At 49.4% G+C, this 6,401-nt stretch overlaps 1 long non-coding RNA gene across 1 annotated transcript in view; it reads left to right on the top strand.

The window, feature by feature from the left end:
- The window catches only part of LOC109291017, a 16,744-nt gene that overhangs the window by 8,521 nt on the left and 1,822 nt on the right, over window positions 1–6,401 (top strand). Inside the window, exon 2 of the long non-coding RNA XR_002095732.1 lies at window positions 306–310. This is a non-coding gene — a long non-coding RNA (uncharacterized LOC109291017). The remainder of the gene's footprint in view (window positions 1–305; window positions 311–6,401) is intronic.

Below are 6,401 nucleotides of genomic sequence, written 5' to 3'. Positions count from 1 at the left end.
CGGGGGAGGACCCCCCCGCCAGCCAATCCCACTGACCGAGGCGGGGAGGGTTCCTTCTGGAAGTGGTGCAGCCATTTTTGCTGGAGGCCCCACTCACCGGCTAGCACTCTCAGGGAGGGCACTGTTGCTTCTGCCTGCCCCCCTGCCTGCTGGCTAAACAGGGAATGTGGCCTGACAGGGGGTGTACTGGTGCTTTCAGGGGGTGCACGTGCACTCCCATGCACCCCCTATGCATCACCCCTGTTTGTAATGAAAAATCTGAATTTAATAATTTTCTATCCAAAGGAAGAATGAGAGAGAGAGAGAAAGAGTCATATACTGCTCTCAGTTATACTGGCATGGATGAAAGGTGATACACTACTGAAGTATTTTGCTGGTTATTACTTTTGTATGTTTGGTCTGTGATGACTTTTTAAGAATTTGTGAAGGCTGCCAAGGATATGGGATGTACAATTTTAATTTACTATAATACAATTCAGAACAAACTAGTTAACATTTGAAATACACTGGACTACACCAACATAAGGGCCCAATCCCACGACTAACAAACTGAAAGGGATTTTTTCCATTGACTTTGGTTGGGTTAGGCCCTAATGATAGTTTGATCCTTAAAATGAGAATTCTTTGACACTTCTTAATCTGGACATTTAAATGTGGTATTTAATTACTTAGTCATTAAAACCGATCAAGATTTTTTCAATACATGTTTTTTTGAAATCCCCATTTTCCAAAAGTTTTCCTGCAAAAAAAACATGCACTTCTCAAAAAATTCAAAAGACAAATGTTTCAGTTGAAAACCAGATGTTTTGATTCACATGGGCCTACAATATTACTTGGGAGTTATACTTCAGCCTAAAGGGCTCTCTATATAACCAGGCCTCCCCTTATGCACTATGGACAATTATTCCTATATTTGTCCACTTCTGTCACTAAAAGGGGAGGAAGTTGCACATTATGGAGAGATGGAGTCACGCCAGAGAGCTGAGACCACAGAGAAGAATGAGAATGTAAGAGACACAGAACAACTCCCGTGGGGCAAGCAATACCAGCCAGAATTGAAGGCAAGGTTCTATTTCACTATAGCTTTGACAACTTTTTAAAAATTTTCAACAGAAAAACACCCTGAATTTTCTGGCCAGCTTTATAGCTTTCCTTCATGTAACCCTATGCACACAACAGTAACTCACATTTTCCTTCCTGAAACTTGCTAGTTAATTTCACAGCTAGTTAGACACTGTGCTCTAAGTTTAAGCTTTCTTTCACACTAAGACTAAGTACAGACAGTCAAAAAGCCTGAGAGGGAATCGATCCAATCTTTGCAGATTTCTATAAACTGTGTAGATTACATTGTTAACAAACAGAACTCATGTTCACTCTTTGGTAGGGGAAGACAAGCAGGCTGAGGCCATAAAGCAGAGGGCATTTTTGCATGCCTCCCAGCATGCTGGGCATTACTGAGGAAAAAACAAAACATTACTTTGATAGGCTCACTTCTCTTCCTTTGCCCAAAGTAACTCAAGGCACTGCTCTCTGTTTATACAGCTGCACCCTGATGTTTCCCAAAACAAGCTGTTACACTTTCTTGTATCTAAGTTCTTCACTGTTCCTGGAGAGGCGGGGAGAGAAACAAGGTTTATACCTCACTTTCCAATCACAAATTCTCTGCCACTGCCTGAGCAGATGTCCAATAACATACCTTGTCTCTTTCTGTGCCACCTCCTGCCTCTATTCTCCAGTGCACGCAGGGTCCCAGAGTATCTGTCTCAAATTCCTCTAATTGTCCCTGATTTCTCTAAAGCTGCACTGCCTAGATAACACTCTGCCTTGCCATAACCTGCACCTGTAACCTTCACCTTACAAACCACACAGAAAACAAAGCTGCTCTTGTCCTTTCTTCACAGAAGACTGTAACTATTCCCAATGATCCTAGAGTCAAAGGACCCTGTTCATTCACACAGCCTTTGCACTAGAGAGATAACTTTCTCTGCTTTCTAGCTTCCTACTTCAAACAAAACAATAGGTTCTTACTTAATCCCAAATGGACCACAGCATGGATACATGTCCACTACTCTACCTAACCTAGACAAACAAAGTCTCCTGGTCAGCAGTAACAAACAATATCTCCTGCACAACACTTACAACCCTAGTCACAATTATCAAACAGCTCTCCCTTACCACAAATCTCAGCTAACCCCTCTAGAAAGGGTCACTCTGCATCAACAAATTCCCTGATCAGTCAGGTTACTGCCTTTGTGTCCCAGTGGAGTCACCAATTGTTGGCACTGGATTTGGACCCAGACCCTATACCATTGTTTTTGGTGAGCACAACCCTCAGACCGGCCACAACACCTGCCAGTTGATAATAAGTGAGTTTATTGATACAGAGTGATAACAAAAAAGCAACAATACAAACAATCAAACAGTTGTATATCTACCAACCCTAGGGCTGTCATCAGAGTCAAGGTATATCTGGTCAGGATGCAGGCTCCACTCTTAGGCTGTCTCTCTTAGGTGTCAGCAGTCTGGAGGTGGGATGCTGAGGCCCACAGCCCCCCTCCAGTGGGGTGCATGAGACAGGCTACTGGTATGCCATCGGTCCATGGTGGCCTTGAGGACCCTTCCTAGGGGGACAGGGACAGGGAGGGGGATGGAGACCCCTCTCAGGGTGGAGAAGGAGGAGGGACAGGGAGGGAGGGACAAGAAGGAACAGGGAGGGATGGAATGGACCAGTGGGACCCTTTGTTAATCTCAAGTCTCTGCTTTGGTATTCTCCTTCCCCCTTGATGACTCCTCATGACTGTTCATCCATGGCTATCTCTGGTTAGTTGTCTCTCTGTGGTCACATGTCCATGTAGCCTTCTCTTAATTTGGTCTGTTCCCCCAAAACTGGGACTCAGCCCCCCACTGCTCTGGGGCCTTCTAGTTGGTGTCCCTTATCTCATGTTATGGGACAGTATGTATATACTTCCTCAGTTCCCAGGCTATGTGTTCTTGTTGCGTTAAACAATCTGTCTGCCTTGAAGGTTGTGATCTCATGTTATGGCATGCCCCCCTCAATTCTCAGGCTATGTCCATCCATTGGCCTTGTTGTACTAGATAGCCCGTCTGCTTCCAGAGCTATATGGAATTCTGTGTGTGAAACCCAGGCTCTTAGAAAACCAATTAAGCCCTGCTGCCCATCTTGACCCCTTATAATGCATATATCTATACCTATAAGCCAATTTCCCAAAAAACAGGCCTTTAAATACGATTTCTAAACCAACATGCACCATAGTAGGGTTTCCCCTTCTGTGGGATTTGCCCTACTGTGCTTCCTACTGAGCTGGCTGTACAGCCCTTCCCCCTGCAAGCATCTGCCTTTGACCTGCAGAAAGTCAGAAAGAACAAAGCCCCCTGCACCACTCTCACCCTTCCCCACACCCCCAGTTTGGGGTCTCCCCATCTGTGGAGGTTAATCCCATCCCCTCTCGGCCAATCCGACTCCATAAAAGGAAGGATTGGACCTTGCCAATTGATGCAATCCCCCAGGACAGCCCAGCATATCCTGACAGAGCCCAGCACCAGCAGGCATGATGTGCCAGGCAGCTTGGTGGCTTGTGTGGGACAGCAGGGATGGATCCTTCCCTCTGTAGAGCATAACCATCCCTGCTGCCCAGCACAAGCCCCCTGGCCACAGTGTGTTTCAGAGCCCATCACCAGCAGCAGCCAGCAAGATATGCCAGGCAGTCAAAGGGGCTTATGCTAGGTCATAACCAGGTTACGGCAGGGGTTCAATCCTTCATTCTTTGGAGCCATCCCAACCAGGCAGGGACAGGGTAAATCCTCATCAGGCATGGGGCTCCCCACAGCTGGGCAGACCACAGCTTGGGAGACTGAGACTGGGGTGGGGTACTTTATTCTCCCTTTCCACCCTGCATGTCAGAGACTGAATCTTGAAAGGGGAAGTGCTGTACAGTCGGCCCAAAACTGCCCGGAGCATGCCCCCCCCACCCCCAGCTGGGAAGACCTCAGCTCAGGGGGATGAGACCAATGCAGGGGGCTTCACTGACCCTGCCCCATGGGTCACAGGCAGAAACTTACAGGCAGGGCTGTGCAGCTGGCCTGGCAGGGCAGGGACTGAGGAACCGCACCCCCCCCCCAAGGCACAGGGATCCCCCCGGCTGGTCAGACCCCAGCTAGGTGCGGGAGGGACACAACAGGGGGGATTCATTCCTCCATCCCCCCGTGGGTCAGAGGCAGAGATTTGAAGGGGGCAGGGCTGTTCACCCTGTCCTGAAATTGCAGGGTGAAGGGAGCAGAAGCCTCCATGGTGCAGGGCTCCCCACAGGTAGATAGACCTGAGCTTGTGGGGAGCCTGGGGCTTGAGCAGGGGGCTTTGTGTCCCCACCTCCCCATCCACTACCCCACAGGGCTGACAAGTGCAGGCAAGACATAGGGTTGGAGAGCAGAGGCTTTGTTGCTGTTGCTCTGTGACAGCCCAGGAGCAGGGCCAGCCAGGAAGCATCTTGCTAGACTCCATACCCTCATACTCTGGGTTCCTAGCCTCTGGGCTCTGTGCCTCACTAGACTCCATGCCCACACTGGAGCTCCTCATCTCAGCCCCCCTCACTGGGGCCACCCCCTCACTGGGGATATCCATCCTTCTCTGGGCTTCACCATTAAACTTGAAGCTCTATGTACTGCCACTACCAGGGGGGAGTTCACTACCATGCATGGCCATCAGACTGATGTTTCCCGGCCAATGCAGCAATGTAATGGGGGCGGGGAGCTTCTCCGGGTCATTCTACCCATGGCCTGCCCACCTATTTCTGGACCAGCTGCCTGCCTCCTCTCCTGCCACACCTTGTTGATATAATTAGGATGTTAATTAGGTGGGAAGCTGCCCATTTCTTGCCCCAGGCACTATCTGTGGCTCCATTCCTCCCCTACATGGCAGCCCAAGCCTCCAGGATGTTGCATGCAGCCTTGCAGTGAACTGCCCTGTTTATATAGGCACCCAGAGATCTAAAATGGCCACCACAATCAAGCACCTGCTAGCTGCTTGGCTAAGGCCTTAAAGTGGCAGGCACCAACAGTGCCCTGCCACACTCCAGCATGGACCAGTCAAGGGTAACTCAGGTCAGATCTGAGCCACCTGCCTGTTCTCACCTTCATAAGTCCACTGCAACCAGTAAGTCTCAGGCCTCTCAAAGATTTGACAGGTCTGGGCTTTCTCAATCCAAAGTTGTGCTTGTGTGCAGTAGCTGGAGGTTATTAGGCATCTCCTACCTGCCTTTCACCAGGAAGGTTCATGGTCCTGGCATTACCTGGGGCTGCCACACCACTGGCAGTCCCACTAAGCCTCCCTACCCTGGCAGAGTGAAGTTTTAGGTCATGCTCAGGACATGGAGCCTCCTCCTTCCCCATAGCTCCAGTCCATACCTCCAAGTTCATCCTGGCATGGGAGCTCAGCATTAGGGCTGTGCAAGGCTTCGGACAGAGCTTTGGATCCGGAGAAGCTTTGGACGCTTTGGCATCTGAAGCAGCATGTCTGGATTGAAGAGCTGGCCTCATTAGGCTTCCTGAAGTGGTTCGGAGCTTCTGAAGCACTTCAGAGCCACCTCAGAGCCACCTCAGAGCAGCCTTGGAGATCGGGCCATAGGGTATAATGGGGAAACAATAAAATATCTATAACTTTGTTGTTTTTTGTCCAATTTGGATGAAATTTTCAGGGATGGTAGAATCTGTAGAGAGAATGAAGAATGCCAAGCTTCAAGAATATCGGTGCAGGGTTTTGGGGGTAACTGTACCCCAAATTCCTGAAAGCAAAACACATGTCTCGTCTAGGCATTACAACATAGGGGGCTGAGAACTTCAGAGATGGTAGCCTCTGCTGAGGCCACAAAGCCTACCAAGTTTCAGGAAGATCAGTGCAGGGGTTTGGGGGAACTGCACCCCAAATTCTTGAAAGCAAAGCTCCTGTCACGTCTATGTGTTACACCACAGGGGAGTCAAAACTGAAGATCTGGTAGCTCTTGCTGAGGCCACAAAGCCTGCCAAGTTTCAAGAAGATCAGTGCAATGGGTGATACTGCGTGTGTTAAGGTGACATGGGATGACAGCTGCAGGGATGGTGGCTCCTGCTGAGGCCACGAAGCCTCCCAGCTGTCGAGGAGATTGGTGCAGGGAGGTTTGGGGGCCCTGCACCCCTAGATGCTGACAGGCAAAATTTGTGACATGGGTGCTTGTGGAACTGACTCTCTGTCTTGGGGCATGGGAGACACTACTGCAGGCCTGGCTGCTAAGCTAGTGTTACCAGTTACCAATCAATCATGATTCAGTCAGGGACCAGCTCAATACACAGGACCTAGCAAATGTAGCCAGTTAATTGTCATCAATTAGCACCTACAAAACCAGGCTAAG

This window comes from Gavialis gangeticus, unplaced genomic scaffold (genome assembly GCF_001723915.1).
Source record: "Gavialis gangeticus isolate Ggan-Ray unplaced genomic scaffold, GavGan_comp1, whole genome shotgun sequence".
Taxonomy (NCBI): Eukaryota; Metazoa; Chordata; order Crocodylia; family Gavialidae; genus Gavialis; species Gavialis gangeticus.
The sequence above is the reverse complement of the archived record's forward strand: the minus strand, read 5'-3'. Positions and strand labels throughout refer to the sequence as shown.